This window comes from Somniosus microcephalus, chromosome 24, assembly GCF_052327205.1.
Source record: "Somniosus microcephalus isolate GS21.2 chromosome 24, FLI_Smic_1.0, whole genome shotgun sequence".
Lineage (NCBI taxonomy): Eukaryota > Metazoa > Chordata > Chondrichthyes > Squaliformes > Somniosidae > Somniosus > Somniosus microcephalus.
Window position 1 is genome coordinate 43127104 of NC_141010.1, and position 18618 is coordinate 43145721.

At 45.4% G+C, this 18618-nt stretch overlaps 11 non-coding genes across 11 annotated transcripts; all 11 read left to right on the forward strand.

Annotated features, from left to right (window-relative positions):
* The first annotated feature begins 1229 nt into the window (after nucleotides 1-1229).
* trnac-gca (transfer RNA cysteine (anticodon GCA)) lies at nucleotides 1230-1301 on the forward strand. The gene has a single exon. It is a non-coding gene; the product is annotated as a tRNA-Cys (tRNA).
* A 1519-nt stretch (nucleotides 1302-2820) lies between these two features.
* On the forward strand, nucleotides 2821-2892 carry trnac-gca (transfer RNA cysteine (anticodon GCA)). Its single transcript has one exon. It is a non-coding gene; the product is annotated as a tRNA-Cys (tRNA).
* A 1519-nt stretch (nucleotides 2893-4411) lies between these two features.
* Nucleotides 4412-4483, forward strand: trnac-gca (transfer RNA cysteine (anticodon GCA)). The gene has a single exon. It is a non-coding gene; the product is annotated as a tRNA-Cys (tRNA).
* Nucleotides 4484-6003: 1520 nt separating this feature from the next.
* trnac-gca (transfer RNA cysteine (anticodon GCA)) lies at nucleotides 6004-6075 on the forward strand. Its single transcript has one exon. It is a non-coding gene; the product is annotated as a tRNA-Cys (tRNA).
* Nucleotides 6076-7594: 1519 nt separating this feature from the next.
* Nucleotides 7595-7666, forward strand: trnac-gca (transfer RNA cysteine (anticodon GCA)). Its single transcript has one exon. It is a non-coding gene; the product is annotated as a tRNA-Cys (tRNA).
* Nucleotides 7667-9185: 1519 nt separating this feature from the next.
* trnac-gca (transfer RNA cysteine (anticodon GCA)) lies at nucleotides 9186-9257 on the forward strand. Its single transcript has one exon. It is a non-coding gene; the product is annotated as a tRNA-Cys (tRNA).
* Nucleotides 9258-10776: 1519 nt separating this feature from the next.
* On the forward strand, nucleotides 10777-10848 carry trnac-gca (transfer RNA cysteine (anticodon GCA)). The gene has a single exon. It is a non-coding gene; the product is annotated as a tRNA-Cys (tRNA).
* Nucleotides 10849-12368: 1520 nt separating this feature from the next.
* trnac-gca (transfer RNA cysteine (anticodon GCA)) lies at nucleotides 12369-12440 on the forward strand. The gene has a single exon. It is a non-coding gene; the product is annotated as a tRNA-Cys (tRNA).
* Nucleotides 12441-13959: 1519 nt separating this feature from the next.
* On the forward strand, nucleotides 13960-14031 carry trnac-gca (transfer RNA cysteine (anticodon GCA)). The gene has a single exon. It is a non-coding gene; the product is annotated as a tRNA-Cys (tRNA).
* A 1519-nt stretch (nucleotides 14032-15550) lies between these two features.
* trnac-gca (transfer RNA cysteine (anticodon GCA)) lies at nucleotides 15551-15622 on the forward strand. Its single transcript has one exon. It is a non-coding gene; the product is annotated as a tRNA-Cys (tRNA).
* A 1519-nt stretch (nucleotides 15623-17141) lies between these two features.
* On the forward strand, nucleotides 17142-17213 carry trnac-gca (transfer RNA cysteine (anticodon GCA)). The gene has a single exon. It is a non-coding gene; the product is annotated as a tRNA-Cys (tRNA).
* Nucleotides 17214-18618: the final 1405 nt, after the last annotated feature.

An 18618-nucleotide genomic window follows, 5' to 3' on the forward strand; every position in this document is an offset into this window, starting at 1 on the left:
CAAGCCTCGGTTGAATGTGTCGCCTGAAAAATGGCCCTTGCAACAAGCCAGCACTTCCCTCAGACCTAAACTGAAGTGTTAGCCTGGATTATGTACTCAAGTCTTTGGAGTGGGGTAGCTTGAACCCACAACATTTTGACTCACTAGTGCGAGTGCTACCACTGAGCTTCAGCTGATGAATAGGGCGAGCAGCCTGAGCAAACATTCTCAGAGCGAGGTCGTGCACCAAGAAAAGTGGGAGATTTTTAAATATTTGCAAAAGTTTCCACTGGCAGTGCACTACCCACCTCTTTTTCCCACAGCAGAATCCTGTCCCCAGATGGGCATTAATCCTGCGCACAGACCAGCGAGACCTTCCCCCATATTTTAATGACCTGGTGCCAGGAATGAGGCCGTGGGCATGGAGCGGGGCACCTCAGGAGCGGGTGAATATCCGGCTGGGCTGCAAATGTGCCCCAATTAAGAGAGGGTGGGGCTTGTGTGTAAATCTCAGGGCATTCTCGGTTGGATCATTCGGTTGCGAAGTTCATGGGACATTGGCTTGTGAGAGGGCTATAGCTCAGTGGTAGAACATTTGACTGCAGATTATAGAAGTTCCTGGTTGATATATAAATATCTCCTCATGAACTCCTATGTTATCACAGAGAACGATAGTTATACCCGCCGTCCGCTACACCATGTCCATAGTTACGATAGAAAGATATAATACTGAAGGAGGCCTTTAGCTCCATTGTGCCTGCACCGTGTGTTTGGCAGAGCTGTTCAATTAATCCCACTCCACTTCCCTTACCCCATAGCCCTGTAGATGTTTCCCCTTCAAGGATTTATCCAATTCCTTTTTGAAAGTTACCATTGAATCTGCTTCCACCACCCTTGCAAACAGTGCATTCCAGACCACAACAACTCGCTGTGTAAAAAAATGTCTCCACATGTTGCCTTTTTTTCCCTTGTCAATCACCGTAAATCTGTGTCCTCTGGTTACTGGCCCTTCTGCCACTAGAAACAGCTTAATTTGCACAATAAAAAACTTGCATGATTTTGAACAGCTGAAAAATAACTCTGCATAAAATTTCTTGCCAATTTTGAAAGAAGGGTGAGGAGTCTCTTTAAAGCAATGGTTAGCTTTATCTAATATTTGTTTGACATGACCCCGTCATCTTCCTATCCCTCATGGTGTCCTGCGCTATGCAACATTTTGATGTGAAGCAGAAAGCTGCCAAAAGGGCTCTGGGGGTATAGCTCAGTGGTAGAGCATTTGACTGCAGATCAAGAGGTTCCTGGTTCAAATCCAGGTGCCCCCTCGTTACCATTTAGGCTCAATAATTAAAAATCTCTTTCTCCACAGTTGCTCTGTGTTTATTAACAATAATGCTGCTTCAGAGCTACTTTTCACCAACAGTCAATCCTTGTGGTGATGAAGCTGTAGATTGCTTATTTCGGTGATAGAGTCAGTGCAAACTGCAGTGAGAAAAGTGAAACAGCAATTTTTGTGTTGGTTTAGGGATAAATGTAACCCAGGACCATGGCTGAGCTCCCTTGACCTTCTTCAAATAATGCCATGAGATCTTTTACACCCACCAGAGCTGACAGACAAGCCTCGGTTGAATGTGTCGCCTGAAAAATGGCCCTTGCAACAAGCCAGCACTTCCCTCAGACCTAAACTGAAGTGTTAGCCTGGATTATGTACTCAAGTCTTTGGAGTGGGGTAGCTTGAACCCACAACATTTTGACTCACTAGTGCGAGTGCTACCACTGAGCTTCAGCTGATGAATAGGGCAAGCAGCCTGAGCAAACATTCTCAGAGCGAGGTCGTGCACCAAGAAAAGTGGGAGATTTTTAAATATTTGCAAAAGTTTCCACTGGCAGTGCACTACCCACCTCTTTTTCCCACAGCAGAATCCTGTCCCCAGATGGGCATTAATCCTGCGCACAGACCAGCGAGACCTTCCCCCATATTTTAATGACCTGGTGCCAGGAATGAGGCCGTGGGCATGGAGCGGGGCACCTCAGGAGCGGGTGAATATCCGGCTGGGCTGCAAATGTGCCCCAATTAAGAGAGGGTGGGGCTTGTGTGTAAATCTCAGGGCATTCTCGGTTGGATCATTCGGTTGCGAAGTTCATGGGACATTGGCTTGTGAGAGGGCTATAGCTCAGTGGTAGAACATTTGACTGCAGATTATAGAAGTTCCTGGTTGATATATAAATATCTCCTCATGAACTCCTATGTTATCAGAGAGAACGATAGTTATACCCGCCGTCCGCTACACCATGTCCATAGTTACGATAGAAAGATATAATACTGAAGGAGGCCTTTAGCTCCATTGTGCCTGCACCGTGTGTTTGGCAGAGCTGTTCAATTAATCCCACTCCACTTCCCTTACCCCATAGCCCTGTAGATGTTTCCCCTTCAAGGATTTATCCAATTCCTTTTTGAAAGTTACCATTGAATCTGCTTCCACCACCCTTGCAAACAGTGTATTCCAGACCACAACAACTTGCTGTGTAAAAAAATGTCTCCACATGTTGCCTTTTTTTCCCTTGTCAATCACCGTAAATCTGTGTCCTCCGGTTACTGGCCCTTCTGCCACTAGAAACAGCTTAATTTGCACAATAAAAAACTTCCATGATTTTGAACAGCTGAAAAATAACTCTGCATAAAATTTCTCGCCAATTTTGAAAGAAGGGTGAGGAGTCTCTTTAAAGCAATGGTTAGCTTTATCTAATATTTGTTTGACATGACCCCGTCATCTTCCTATCCCTCATGGTGTCCTGCGCTATGCAACATTTTGATGTGAAGCAGAAAGCTGCCAATAGGGCTCTGGGGGTATAGCTCAGTGGTAGAGCATTTGACTGCAGATCAAGAGGTCCCTGGTTCAAATCCAGGTGCCCCCTCATTACCATTTAGGCTCAATAATTAAAAATCTCTTTCTCCACAGTTGCTCTGTGTTCATTAACAATAATGCTGCTTCAGAGCTACTTTTCACCAACAGTCAATCCTTGTGGTGATGAAGCTGTAGATTGCTTATTTCGGTGATAGAGTCAGCGCAAACTGCAGTGTGAAAAGTGAAACAGCAATTTTAGTGTTGGTTTAGGGATAAATGTAACCCAGGACCATGGCTGAGCTCCCTTGACCTTCTTCAAATAATGCCATGAGATCTTTTACACCCACCAGAGCTGACAGACAAGCCTCGGTTGAATGTGTCGCCTGAAAAATGGCCCTTGCAACAAGCCAGCACTTCCCTCAGACCTAAACTGAAGTGTTAGCCTGGATTATGTACTCAAGTCTTTGGAGTGGGGTAGCTTGAACCCACAACATTTTGACTCACTAGTGCGAGTGCTACCACTGAGCTTCAGCTGATGAATAGGGCGAGCAGCCTGAGCAAAAATTCTCAGAGCGAGGTCGTGCACCAAGAAAAGTGGGAGATTTTTAAATATTTGCAAAAGTTTCCACTGGCAGTGCACTACCCACCTCTTTTTCCCACAGCAGAATCCTGTCCCCAGATGGGCATTAATCCTGCGCACAGACCAGCAAGACCTTCCCCCATATTTTAATGACCTGGTGCCAGGAATGAGGCCGTGGGCATGGAGCGGGGCACCTCAGGAGCGGGTGAATATCCGGCTGGGCTGCAAATGTGCCCCAATTAAGAGAGGGTGGGGCTTGTGTGTAAATCTCAGGGCATTCTCGGTTGGATCATTCGGTTGCGAAGTTCATGGGACATTGGCTTGTGAGAGGGCTATAGCTCAGTGGTAGAACATTTGACTGCAGATTATAGAAGTTCCTGGTTGATATATAAATATCTCCTCATGAACTCCTATGTTATCACAGAGAACGATAGTTATACCCGCCGTCCGCTACACCATGTCCATAGTTACGATAGAAAGATATAATACTGAAGGAGGCCTTTAGCTCCATTGTGCCTGCACCGTGTGTTTGGCAGAGCTGTTCAATTAATCCCACTCCACTTCCCTTACCCCATAGCCCTGTAGATGTTTCCCCTTCAAGGATTTATCCAATTCCTTTTTGAAAGTTACCATTGAATCTGCTTCCACCACCCTTGCAAACAGTGTATTCCAGACCACAACAACTTGCTGTGTAAAAAAATGTCTCCACATGTTGCCTTTTTTTCCCTTGTCAATCACCGTAAATCTGTGTCCTCCGGTTACTGGCCCTTCTGCCACTAGAAACAGCTTAATTTGCACAATAAAAAACTTCCATGATTTTGAACAGCTGAAAAATAACTCTGCATAAAATTTCTCGCCAATTTTGAAAGAAGGGTGAGGAGTCTCTTTAAAGCAATGGTTAGCTTTATCTAATATTTGTTTGACATGACCCCGTCATCTTCCTATCCCTCATGGTGTCCTGCGCTATGCAACATTTTGATGTGAAGCAGAAAGCTGCCAATAGGGCTCTGGGGGTATAGCTCAGTGGTAGAGCATTTGACTGCAGATCAAGAGGTCCCTGGTTCAAATCCAGGTGCCCCCTCGTTACCATTTAGGCTCAATAATTAAAAATCTCTTTCTCCACAGTTGCTCTGTGTTCATTAACAATAATGCTGCTTCAGAGCCACTTTTCACCAACAGTCAATCCTTGATGGTGATGAAGCTGTAGATTGCTTTTTTCGGTGATAGAGTCAGCGCAAACTGCAGTGAGAAAAGTGAAACAGCAATTTTAGTGTTGGTTTAGGGATAAATGTAACCCAGGACCATGGCTGAGCTCCCTTGACCTTCTTCAAATAATGCCATGAGATCTTTTACACCCACCAGAGCTGACAGACAAGCCTCGGTTGAATGTGTCGCCTGAAAAATGGCCCTTGCAACAAGCCAGCACTTCCCTCAGACCTAAACTGAAGTGTTAGCCTGGATTATGTACTCAAGTCTTTGGAGTGGGGTAGCTTGAACCCACAACATTTTGACTCACTAGTGCGAGTGCTACCACTGAGCTTCAGCTGATGAATAGGGCGAGCAGCCTGAGCAAACATTCTCAGAGCGAGGTCGTGCACCAAGAAAAGTGGGAGATTTTTAAATATTTGCAAAAGTTTCCACTGGCAGTGCACTACCCACCTCTTTTTCCCACAGCAGAATCCTGTCCCCAGATGGGCATTAATCCTGCGCACAGACCAGCGAGACCTTCCCCCATATTTTAATGACCTGGTGCCAGGAATGAGGCCGTGGGCATGGAGCGGGGCACCTCAGGAGCGGGTGAATATCCGGCTGGGCTGCAAATGTGCCCCAATTAAGAGAGGGTGGGGCTTGTGTGTAAATCTCAGGGCATTCTCGGTTGGATCATTCGGTTGCGAAGTTCATGGGACATTGGCTTGTGAGAGGGCTATAGCTCAGTGGTAGAACATTTGACTGCAGATTATAGAAGTTCCTGGTTGATATATAAATATCTCCTCATGAACTCCTATGTTATCACAGAGAACGATAGTTATACCCGCCGTCCGCTACACCATGTCCATAGTTACGATAGAAAGATATAATACTGAAGGAGGCCTTTAGCTCCATTGTGCCTGCACCGTGTGTTTGGCAGAGCTGTTCAATTAATCCCACTCCACTTCCCTTACCCCATAGCCCTGTAGATGTTTCCCCTTCAAGGATTTATCCAATTCCTTTTTGAAAGTTACCATTGAATCTGCTTCCACCACCCTTGCAAACAGTGTATTCCAGACCACAACAACTTGCTGTGTAAAAAAATGTCTCCACATGTTGCCTTTTTTTCCCTTGTCAATCACCGTAAATCTGTGTCCTCCGGTTACTGGCCCTTCTGCCACTAGAAACAGCTTAATTTGCACAATAAAAAACTTCCATGATTTTGAACAGCTGAAAAATAACTCTGCATAAAATTTCTCGCCAATTTTGAAAGAAGGGTGAGGAGTCTCTTTAAAGCAATGGTTAGCTTTATCTAATATTTGTTTGACATGACCCCGTCATCTTCCTATCCCTCATGGTGTCCTGCGCTATGCAACATTTTGATGTGAAGCAGAAAGCTGCCAATAGGGCTCTGGGGGTATAGCTCAGTGGTAGAGCATTTGACTGCAGATCAAGAGGTCCCTAGTTCAAATCCAGGTGCCCCCTCGTTACCATTTAGGCTCAATAATTAAAAATCTCTTTCTCCACAGTTACTCTGTGTTCATTAACAATAATGCTGCTTCAGAGCCACTTTTCACCAACAGTCAATCCTTGTGGTGATGAAGCTGTAGATTGCTTATTTCGGTGATAGAGTCAGCGCAAACTGCAGTGAGAAAAGTGAAACAGCAATTTTAGTGTTGGTTTAGGGATAAATGTAACCCAGGACCATGGCTGAGCTCCCTTGACCTTCTTCAAATAATGCCATGAGATCTTTTACACCCACCAGAGCTGACAGACAAGCCTCGGTTGAATGTGTCGCCTGAAAAATGGCCCTTGCAACAAGCCAGCACTTCCCTCAGACCTAAACTGAAGTGTTAGCCTGGATTATGTACTCAAGTCTTTGGAGTGGGGTAGCTTGAACCCACAACATTTTGACTCACTAGTGCGAGTGCTACCACTGAGCTTCAGCTGATGAATAGGGCGAGCAGCCTGAGCAAACATTCTCAGAGCGAGGTCGTGCACCAAGAAAAGTGGGAGATTTTTAAATATTTGCAAAAGTTTCCACTGGCAGTGCACTACCCACCTCTTTTTCCCACAGCAGAATCCTGTCCCCAGATGGGCATTAGTCCTGCGCACAGACCAGCGAGACCTTCCCCCATATTTTAATGACCTGGTGCCAGGAATGAGGCCGTGGGCATGGAGCGGGGCACCTCAGGAGCGGGTGAATATCCGGCTGGGCTGCAAATGTGCCCCAATTAAGAGAGGGTGGGGCTTGTGTGTAAATCTCAGGGCATTCTCGGTTGGATCATTCGGTTGCGAAGTTCATGGGACATTGGCTTGTGAGAGGGCTATAGCTCAGTGGTAGAACATTTGACTGCAGATTATAGAAGTTCCTGGTTGATATATAAATATCTCCTCATGAACTCCTATGTTATCACAGAGAACGATAGTTATACCCGCCGTCCGCTACACCATGTCCATAGTTACGATAGAAAGATATAATACTGAAGGAGGCCTTTAGCTCCATTGTGCCTGCACCGTGTGTTTGGCAGAGCTGTTCAATTAATCCCACTCCACTTCCCTTACCCCATAGCCCTGTAGATGTTTCCCCTTCAAGGATTTATCCAATTCCTTTTTGAAAGTTACCATTGAATCTGCTTCCACCACCCTTGCAAACAGTGCATTCCAGACCACAACAACTCGCTGTGTAAAAAAATGTCTCCACATGTTGCCTTTTTTTCCCTTGTCAATCACCGTAAATCTGTGTCCTCTGGTTACTGGCCCTTCTGCCACTAGAAACAGCTTAATTTGCACAATAAAAAACTTGCATGATTTTGAACAGCTGAAAAATAACTCTGCATAAAATTTCTTGCCAATTTTGAAAGAAGGGTGAGGAGTCTCTTTAAAGCAATGGTTAGCTTTATCTAATATTTGTTTGACATGACCCCGTCATCTTCCTATCCCTCATGGTGTCCTGCGCTATGCAACATTTTGATGTGAAGCAGAAAGCTGCCAAAAGGGCTCTGGGGGTATAGCTCAGTGGTAGAGCATTTGACTGCAGATCAAGAGGTTCCTGGTTCAAATCCAGGTGCCCCCTCGTTACCATTTAGGCTCAATAATTAAAAATCTCTTTCTCCACAGTTGCTCTGTGTTTATTAACAATAATGCTGCTTCAGAGCTACTTTTCACCAACAGTCAATCCTTGTGGTGATGAAGCTGTAGATTGCTTATTTCGGTGATAGAGTCAGTGCAAACTGCAGTGAGAAAAGTGAAACAGCAATTTTTGTGTTGGTTTAGGGATAAATGTAACCCAGGACCATGGCTGAGCTCCCTTGACCTTCTTCAAATAATGCCATGAGATCTTTTACACCCACCAGAGCTGACAGACAAGCCTCGGTTGAATGTGTCGCCTGAAAAATGGCCCTTGCAACAAGCCAGCACTTCCCTCAGACCTAAACTGAAGTGTTAGCCTGGATTATGTACTCAAGTCTTTGGAGTGGGGTAGCTTGAACCCACAACATTTTGACTCACTAGTGCGAGTGCTACCACTGAGCTTCAGCTGATGAATAGGGCAAGCAGCCTGAGCAAACATTCTCAGAGCGAGGTCGTGCACCAAGAAAAGTGGGAGATTTTTAAATATTTGCAAAAGTTTCCACTGGCAGTGCACTACCCACCTCTTTTTCCCACAGCAGAATCCTGTCCCCAGATGGGCATTAATCCTGCGCACAGACCAGCGAGACCTTCCCCCATATTTTAATGACCTGGTGCCAGGAATGAGGCCGTGGGCATGGAGCGGGGCACCTCAGGAGCGGGTGAATATCCGGCTGGGCTGCAAATGTGCCCCAATTAAGAGAGGGTGGGGCTTGTGTGTAAATCTCAGGGCATTCTCGGTTGGATCATTCGGTTGCGAAGTTCATGGGACATTGGCTTGTGAGAGGGCTATAGCTCAGTGGTAGAACATTTGACTGCAGATTATAGAAGTTCCTGGTTGATATATAAATATCTCCTCATGAACTCCTATGTTATCACAGAGAACGATAGTTATACCCGCCGTCCGCTACACCATGTCCATAGTTACGATAGAAAGATATAATACTGAAGGAGGCCTTTAGCTCCATTGTGCCTGCACCGTGTGTTTGGCAGAGCTGTTCAATTAATCCCACTCCACTTCCCTTACCCCATAGCCCTGTAGATGTTTCCCCTTCAAGGATTTATCCAATTCCTTTTTGAAAGTTACCATTGAATCTGCTTCCACCACCCTTGCAAACAGTGTATTCCAGACCACAACAACTTGCTGTGTAAAAAAATGTCTCCACATGTTGCCTTTTTTTCCCTTGTCAATCACCGTAAATCTGTGTCCTCCGGTTACTGGCCCTTCTGCCACTAGAAACAGCTTAATTTGCACAATAAAAAACTTCCATGATTTTGAACAGCTGAAAAATAACTCTGCATAAAATTTCTCGCCAATTTTGAAAGAAGGGTGAGGAGTCTCTTTAAAGCAATGGTTAGCTTTATCTAATATTTGTTTGACATGACCCCGTCATCTTCCTATCCCTCATGGTGTCCTGCGCTATGCAACATTTTGATGTGAAGCAGAAAGCTGCCAATAGGGCTCTGGGGGTATAGCTCAGTGGTAGAGCATTTGACTGCAGATCAAGAGGTCCCTAGTTCAAATCCAGGTGCCCCCTCGTTACCATTTAGGCTCAATAATTAAAAATCTCTTTCTCCACAGTTGCTCTGTGTTCATTAACAATAATGCTGCTTCAGAGCCACTTTTCACCAACAGTCAATCCTTGTGGTGATGAAGCTGTCGATTGCTTATTTCGGTGATAGAGTCAGCGCAAACTGCAGTGAGAAAAGTGAAACAGCAATTTTAGTGTTGGTTTAGGGATAAATGTAACCCAGGACCATGGCTGAGCTCCCTTGACCTTCTTCAAATAATGCCATGAGATCTTTTACACCCACCAGAGCTGACAGACAAGCCTCGGCTGAATGTGTCGCCTGAAAAATGGCCCTTGCAACAAGCCAGCACTTCCCTCAGACCTAAACTGAAGTGTTAGCCTGGATTATGTACTCAAGTCTTTGGAGTGGGGTAGCTTGAACCCACAACATTTTGACTCACTAGTGCGAGTGCTACCACTGAGCTTCAGCTGATGAATAGGGCAAGCAGCCTGAGCAAACATTCTCAGAGCGAGGTCGTGCACCAAGAAAAGTGGGAGATTTTTAAATATTTGCAAAAGTTTCCACTGGCAGTGCACTACCCACCTCTTTTTCCCACAGCAGAATCCTGTCCCCAGATGGGCATTAATCCTGCGCACAGACCAGCGAGACCTTCCCCCATATTTTAATGACCTGGTGCCAGGAATGAGGCCGTGGGCATGGAGCGGGGCACCTCAGGAGCGGGTGAATATCCGGCTGGGCTGCAAATGTGCCCCAATTAAGAGAGGGTGGGGCTTGTGTGTAAATCTCAGGGCATTCTCGGTTGGATCATTCGGTTGCGAAGTTCATGGGACATTGGCTTGTGAGAGGGCTATAGCTCAGTGGTAGAACATTTGACTGCAGATTATAGAAGTTCCTGGTTGATATATAAATATCTCCTCATGAACTCCTATGTTATCACAGAGAACGATAGTTATACCCGCCGTCCGCTACACCATGTCCATAGTTACGATAGAAAGATATAATACTGAAGGAGGCCTTTAGCTCCATTGTGCCTGCACCGTGTGTTTGGCAGAGCTGTTCAATTAATCCCACTCCACTTCCCTTACCCCATAGCCCTGTAGATGTTTCCCCTTCAAGGATTTATCCAATTCCTTTTTGAAAGTTACCATTGAATCTGCTTCCACCACCCTTGCAAACAGTGTATTCCAGACCACAACAACTTGCTGTGTAAAAAAATGTCTCCACATGTTGCCTTTTTTTCCCTTGTCAATCACCGTAAATCTGTGTCCTCCGGTTACTGGCCCTTCTGCCACTAGAAACAGCTTAATTTGCACAATAAAAAACTTCCATGATTTTGAACAGCTGAAAAATAACTCTGCATAAAATTTCTTGCCAATTTTGAAAGAAGGGTGAGGAGTCTCTTTAAAGCAATGGTTAGCTTTATCTAATATTTGTTTGACATGACCCCGTCATCTTCCTATCCCTCATGGTGTCCTGCGCTATGCAACATTTTGATGTGAAGCAGAAAGCTGCCAATAGGGCTCTGGGGGTATAGCTCAGTGGTAGAGCATTTGACTGCAGATCAAGAGGTCCCTGGTTCAAATCCAGGTGCCCCCTCGTTACCATTTAGGCTCAATAATTAAAAATCTCTTTCTCCACAGTTGCTCTGTGTTCATTAACAATAATGCTGCTTCAGAGCCACTTTTCACCAACAGTCAATCCTTGATGGTGATGAAGCTGTAGATTGCTTTTTTCGGTGATAGAGTCAGCGCAAACTGCAGTGAGAAAAGTGAAACAGCAATTTTAGTGTTGGTTTAGGGATAAATGTAACCCAGGACCATGGCTGAGCTCCCTTGACCTTCTTCAAATAATGCCATGAGATCTTTTACACCCACCAGAGCTGACAGACAAGCCTCGGTTGAATGTGTCGCCTGAAAAATGGCCCTTGCAACAAGCCAGCACTTCCCTCAGACCTAAACTGAAGTGTTAGCCTGGATTATGTACTCAAGTCTTTGGAGTGGGGTAGCTTGAACCCACAACATTTTGACTCACTAGTGCGAGTGCTACCACTGAGCTTCAGCTGATGAATAGGGCGAGCAGCCTGAGCAAACATTCTCAGAGCGAGGTCGTGCACCAAGAAAAGTGGGAGATTTTTAAATATTTGCAAAAGTTTCCACTGGCAGTGCACTACCCACCTCTTTTTCCCACAGCAGAATCCTGTCCCCAGATGGGCATTAATCCTGCGCACAGACCAGCGAGACCTTCCCCCATATTTTAATGACCTGGTGCCAGGAATGAGGCCGTGGGCATGGAGCGGGGCACCTCAGGAGCGGGTGAATATCCGGCTGGGCTGCAAATGTGCCCCAATTAAGAGAGGGTGGGGCTTGTGTGTAAATCTCAGGGCATTCTCGGTTGGATCATTCGGTTGCGAAGTTCATGGGACATTGGCTTGTGAGAGGGCTATAGCTCAGTGGTAGAACATTTGACTGCAGATTATAGAAGTTCCTGGTTGATATATAAATATCTCCTCATGAACTCCTATGTTATCAGAGAGAACGATAGTTATACCCGCCGTCCGCTACACCATGTCCATAGTTACGATAGAAAGATATAATACTGAAGGAGGCCTTTAGCTCCATTGTGCCTGCACCGTGTGTTTGGCAGAGCTGTTCAATTAATCCCACTCCACTTCCCTTACCCCATAGCCCTGTAGATGTTTCCCCTTCAAGGATTTATCCAATTCCTTTTTGAAAGTTACCATTGAATCTGCTTCCACCACCCTTGCAAACAGTGTATTCCAGACCACAACAACTTGCTGTGTAAAAAAATGTCTCCACATGTTGCCTTTTTTTCCCTTGTCAATCACCGTAAATCTGTGTCCTCCGGTTACTGGCCCTTCTGCCACTAGAAACAGCTTAATTTGCACAATAAAAAACTTCCATGATTTTGAACAGCTGAAAAATAACTCTGCATAAAATTTCTCGCCAATTTTGAAAGAAGGGTGAGGAGTCTCTTTAAAGCAATGGTTAGCTTTATCTAATATTTGTTTGACATGACCCCGTCATCTTCCTATCCCTCATGGTGTCCTGCGCTATGCAACATTTTGATGTGAAGCAGAAAGCTGCCAATAGGGCTCTGGGGGTATAGCTCAGTGGTAGAGCATTTGACTGCAGATCAAGAGGTCCCTGGTTCAAATCCAGGTGCCCCCTCGTTACCATTTAGGCTCAATAATTAAAAATCTCTTTCTCCACAGTTGCTCTGTGTTCATTAACAATAATGCTGCTTCAGAGCTACTTTTCACCAACAGTCAATCCTTGTGGTGATGAAGCTGTAGATTGCTTATTTCGGTGATAGAGTCAGCGCAAACTGCAGTGAGAAAAGTGAAACAGCAATTTTAGTGTTGGTTTAGGGATAAATGTAACCCAGGACCATGGCTGAGCTCCCTTGACCTTCTTCAAATAATGCCATGAGATCTTTTACACCCACCAGAGCTGACAGACAAGCCTCGGTTGAATGTGTCGCCTGAAAAATGGCCCTTGCAACAAGCCAGCACTTCCCTCAGACCTAAACTGAAGTGTTAGCCTGGATTATGTACTCAAGTCTTTGGAGTGGGGTAGCTTGAACCCACAACATTTTGACTCACTAGTGCGAGTGCTACCACTGAGCTTCAGCTGATGAATAGGGCGAGCAGCCTGAGCAAACATTCTCAGAGCGAGGTCGTGCACCAAGAAAAGTGGGAGATTTTTAAATATTTGCAAAAGTTTCCACTGGCAGTGCACTACCCACCTCTTTTTCCCACAGCAGAATCCTGTCCCCAGATGGGCATTAATCCTGCGCACAGACCAGCGAGACCTTCCCCCATATTTTAATGACCTGGTGCCAGGAATGAGGCCGTGGGCATGGAGCGGGGCACCTCAGGAGCGGGTGAATATCCGGCTGGGCTGCAAATGTGCCCCAATTAAGAGAGGGTGGGGCTTGTGTGTAAATCTCAGGGCATTCTCGGTTGGATCATTCGGTTGCGAAGTTCATGGGACATTGGCTTGTGAGAGGGCTATAGCTCAGTGGTAGAACATTTGACTGCAGATTATAGAAGTTCCTGGTTGATATATAAATATCTCCTCATGAACTCCTATGTTATCACAGAGAACGATAGTTATACCCGCCGTCCGCTACACCATGTCCATAGTTACGATAGAAAGATATAATACTGAAGGAGGCCTTTAGCTCCATTGTGCCTGCACCGTGTGTTTGGCAGAGCTGTTCAATTAATCCCACTCCACTTCCCTTACCCCATAGCCCTGTAGATGTTTCCCCTTCAAGGATTTATCCAATTCCTTTTTGAAAGTTACCATTGAATCTGCTTCCACCACCCTTGCAAACAGTGTAACCCAGACCACAACAACTTGCTGTGTAAAAAAATGTCTCCACATGTTGCCTTTTTTTCCCTTGTCAATCACCGTAAATCTGTGTCCTCCGGTTACTGGCCCTTCTGCCACTAGAAACAGCTTAATTTGCACAATAAAAAACTTCCATGATTTTGAACAGCTGAAAAATAACTCTGCATAAAATTTCTCGCCAATTTTGAAAGAAGGGTGAGGAGTCTCTTTAAAGCAATGGTTAGCTTTATCTAATATTTGTTTGACATGACCCCGTCATCTTCCTATCCCTCATGGTGTCCTGCGCTATGCAACATTTTGATGTGAAGCAGACAGCTGCCAATAGGGCTCTGGGGGTATAGCTCAGTGGTAGAGCATTTGACTGCAGATCAAGAGGTCCCTGGTTCAAATCCAGGTGCCCCCTCGTTACCATTTAGGCTCAATAATTAAAAATCTCTTTCTCCACAGTTGCTCTGTGTTCATTAACAATAATGCTGCTTCAGAGCTACTTTTCACCAACAGTCAATCCTTGTGGTGATGAAGCTGTAGATTGCTTATTTCGGTGATAGAGTCAGCGCAAACTGCAGTGAGAAAAGTGAAACAGCAATTTTAGTGTTGGTTTAGGGATAAATGTAACCCAGGACCATGGCTGAGCTCCCTTGACCTTCTTCAAATAATGCCATGAGATCTTTTACACCCACCAGAGCTGACAGACAAGCCTCGGTTGAATGTGTCGCCTGAAAAATGGCCCTTGCAACAAGCCAGCACTTCCCTCAGACCTAAACTGAAGTGTTAGCCTGGATTATGTACTCAAGTCTTTGGAGTGGGGTAGCTTGAACCCACAACATTTTGACTCACTAGTGCGAGTGCTACCACTGAGCTTCAGCTGATGAATAGGGCGAGCAGCCTGAGCAAACATTCTCAGAGCGAGGTCGTGCACCAAGAAAAGTGGGAGATTTTTAAATATTTGCAAAAGTTTCCACTGGCAGTGCACTACCCACCTCTTTTTCCCACAGCAGAATCCTGTCCCCAGATGGGCATTAATCCTGCGCACAGACCAGCGAGACCTTCCCCCATATTTTAATGACCTGGTGCCAGGAATGAGGCCGTGGGCATGGAGCGGGGCACCTCAGGAGCGGGTGAATATCCGGCTGGGCTGCAAATGTGCCCCAATTAAGAGAGGGTGGGGCTTGTGTGTAAATCTCAGGGCATTCTCGGTTGGATCATTCGGTTGCGAAGTTCATGGGACATTGGCTTGTGAGAGGGCTATAGCTCAGTGGTAGAACATTTGACTGCAGATTATAGAAGTTCCTGGTTGATATATAAATATCTCCTCATGAACTCCTATGTTATCACAGAGAACGATAGTTATACCCGCCGTCCGCTACACCATGTCCATAGTTACGATAGAAAGATATAATACTGAAGGAGGCCTTTAGCTCCATTGTGCCTGCACCGTGTGTTTGGCAGAGCTGTTCAATTAATCCCACTCCACTTCCCTTACCCCATAGCCCTGTAGATGTTTCCCCTTCAAGGATTTATCCAATTCCTTTTTGAAAGTTACCATTGAATCTGCTTCCACCACCCTTGCAAACAGTGTAACCCAGACCACAACAACTTGCTGTGTAAAAAAATGTCTCCACATGTTGCCTTTTTTTCCCTTGTCAATCACCGTAAATCTGTGTCCTCCGGTTACTGGCCCTTCTGCCACTAGAAACAGCTTAATTTGCACAATAAAAAACTTCCATGATTTTGAACAGCTGAAAAATAACTCTGCATAAAATTTCTCGCCAATTTTGAAAGAAGGGTGAGGAGTCTCTTTAAAGCAATGGTTAGCTTTATCTAATATTTGTTTGACATGACCCCGTCATCTTCCTATCCCTCATGGTGTCCTGCGCTATGCAACATTTTGATGTGAAGCAGACAGCTGCCAATAGGGCTCTGGGGGTATAGCTCAGTGGTAGAGCATTTGACTGCAGATCAAGAGGTCCCTGGTTCAAATCCAGGTGCCCCCTCGTTACCATTTAGGCTCAATAATTAAAAATCTCTTTCTCCACAGTTGCTCTGTGTTCATTAACAATAATGCTGCTTCAGAGCTACTTTTCACCAACAGTCAATCCTTGTGGTGATGAAGCTGTAGATTGCTTATTTCGGTGATAGAGTCAGCGCAAACTGCAGTGAGAAAAGTGAAACAGCAATTTTAGTGTTGGTTTAGGGATAAATGTAACCCAGGACCATGGCTGAGCTCCCTTGACCTTCTTCAAATAATGCCATGAGATCTTTTACACCCACCAGAGCTGACAGACAAGCCTCGGTTGAATGTGTCGCCTGAAAAATGGCCCTTGCAACAAGCCAGCACTTCCCTCAGACCTAAACTGAAGTGTTAGCCTGGATTATGTACTCAAGTCTTTGGAGTGGGGTAGCTTGAACCCACAACATTTTGACTCACTAGTGCGAGTGCTACCACTGAGCTTCAGCTGGTGAATAGGGCGAGCAGCCTGAGCAAACATTCTCAGAGCGAGGTCGTGCACCAAGAAAAGTGGGAGATTTTTAAATATTTGCAAAAGTTTCCACTGGCAGTGCACTACCCACCTCTTTTTCCCACAGCAGAATCCTGTCCCCAGATGGGCATTAATCCTGCGCACAGACCAGCGAGACCTTCCCCCATATTTTAATGACCTGGTGCCAGGAATGAGGCCGTGGGCATGGAGCGGGGCACCTCAGGAGCGGGTGAATATCCGGCTGGGCTGCAAATGTGCCCCAATTAAGAGAGGGTGGGGCTTGTGTGTAAATCTCAGGGCATTCTCGGTTGGATCATTCGGTTGCGAAGTTCATGGGACATTGGCTTGTGAGAGGGCTATAGCTCAGTGGTAGAACATTTGACTGCAGATTATAGAAGTTCCTGGTTGATATATAAATATCTCCTCATGAACTCCTATGTTATCACAGAGAACGATAGTTATACCCGCCGTCCGCTACACCATGTCCATAGTTACGATAGAAAGATATAATACTGAAGGAGGCCTTTAGCTCCATTGTGCCTGCACCGTGTGTTTGGCAGAGCTGTTCAATTAATCCCACTCCACTTCCCTTACCCCATAGCCCTGTAGATGTTTCCCCTTCAAGGATTTATCCAATTCCTTTTTGAAAGTTACCATTGAATCTGCTTCCACCACCCTTGCAAACAGTGTATTCCAGACCACAACAACTTGCTGTGTAAAAAAATGTCTCCACATGTTGCCTTTTTTTCCCTTGTCAATCACCGTAAATCTGTGTCCTCCGGTTACTGGCCCTTCTGCCACTAGAAACAGCTTAATTTGCACAATAAAAAACTTCCATGATTTTGAACAGCTGAAAAATAACTCTGCATAAAATTTCTCGCCAATTTTGAAAGAAGGGTGAGGAGTCTCTTTAAAGCAATGGTTAGCTTTATCTAATATTTGTTTGACATGACCCCGTCATCTTCCTATCCCTCATGGTGTCCTGCGCTATGCAACATTTTGATGTGAAGCAGAAAGCTGCCAATAGGGCTCTGGGGGTATAGCTCAGTGGTAGAGCATTTGACTGCAGATCAAGAGGTCCCTGGTTCAAATCCAGGTGCCCCCTCGTTACCATTTAGGCTCAATAATTAAAAATCTCTTTCTCCACAGTTGCTCTGTGTTCATTAACAATAATGCTGCTTCAGAGCCACTTTTCACCAACAGTCAATCCTTGATGGTGATGAAGCTGTAGATTGCTTTTTTCGGTGATAGAGTCAGCGCAAACTGCAGTGAGAAAAGTGAAACAGCAATTTTAGTGTTGGTTTAGGGATAAATGTAACCCAGGACCATGGCTGAGCTCCCTTGACCTTCTTCAAATAATGCCATGAGATCTTTTACACCCACCAGAGCTGACAGACAAGCCTCGGTTGAATGTGTCGCCTGAAAAATGGCCCTTGCAACAAGCCAGCACTTCCCTCAGACCTAAACTGAAGTGTTAGCCTGGATTATGTACTCAAGTCTTTGGAGTGGGGTAGCTTGAACCCACAACATTTTGACTCACGAGTGCTACCACTGAGCTTCAGCTGATGAATAGGGCGAGCAGCCTGAGCAAACATTCTCAGAGCGAGGTCGTGCACCAAGAAAAGTGGGAGATTTTTAAATATTTGCAAAAGTTTCCACTGGCAGTGCACTACCCACCTCTTTTTCCCACAGCAGAATCCTGTCCCCAGATGGGCATTAATCCTGCGCACAGACCAGCGAGACCTTCCCCCATATTTTAATGACCTGGTGCCAGGAATGAGGCCGTGGGCATGGAGCGGGGCACCTCAGGAGCGGGTGAATATCCGGCTGGGCTGCAAATGTGCCCCAATTAAGAGAGGGTGGGGCTTGTGTGTAAATCTCAGGGCATTCTCGGTTGGATCATTCGGTTGCGAAGTTCATGGGACATTGGCTTGTGAGAGGGCTATAGCTCAGTGGTAGAACATTTGACTGCAGATTATAGAAGTTCCTGGTTGATATATAAATATCTCCTCATGAACTCCTATGTTATCACAGAGAACGATAGTTATACCCGCCGTCCGCTACACCATGTCCATAGTTACGATAGAAAGATATAATACTGAAGGAGGCCTTTAGCTCCATTGTGCCTGCACCGTGTGTTTGGCAGAGCTGTTCAATTAATCCCACTCCACTTCCCTTACCCCATAGCCCTGTAGATGTTTCCCCTTCAAGGATTTATCCAATTCCTTTTTGAAAGTTACCATTGAATCTGCTTCCACCACCCTTGCAAACAGTGTAACCCAGACCACAACAACTTGCTGTGTAAAAAAATGTCTCCACATGTTGCCTTTTTTTCCCTTGTCAATCACCGTAAATCTGTGTCCTCCGGTTACTGGCCCTTCTGCCACTAGAAACAGCTTAATTTGCACAATAAAAAACTTCCATGATTTTGAACAGCTGAAAAATAACTCTGCATAAAATTTCTCGCCAATTTTGAAAGAAGGGTGAGGAGTCTCTTTAAAGCAATGGTT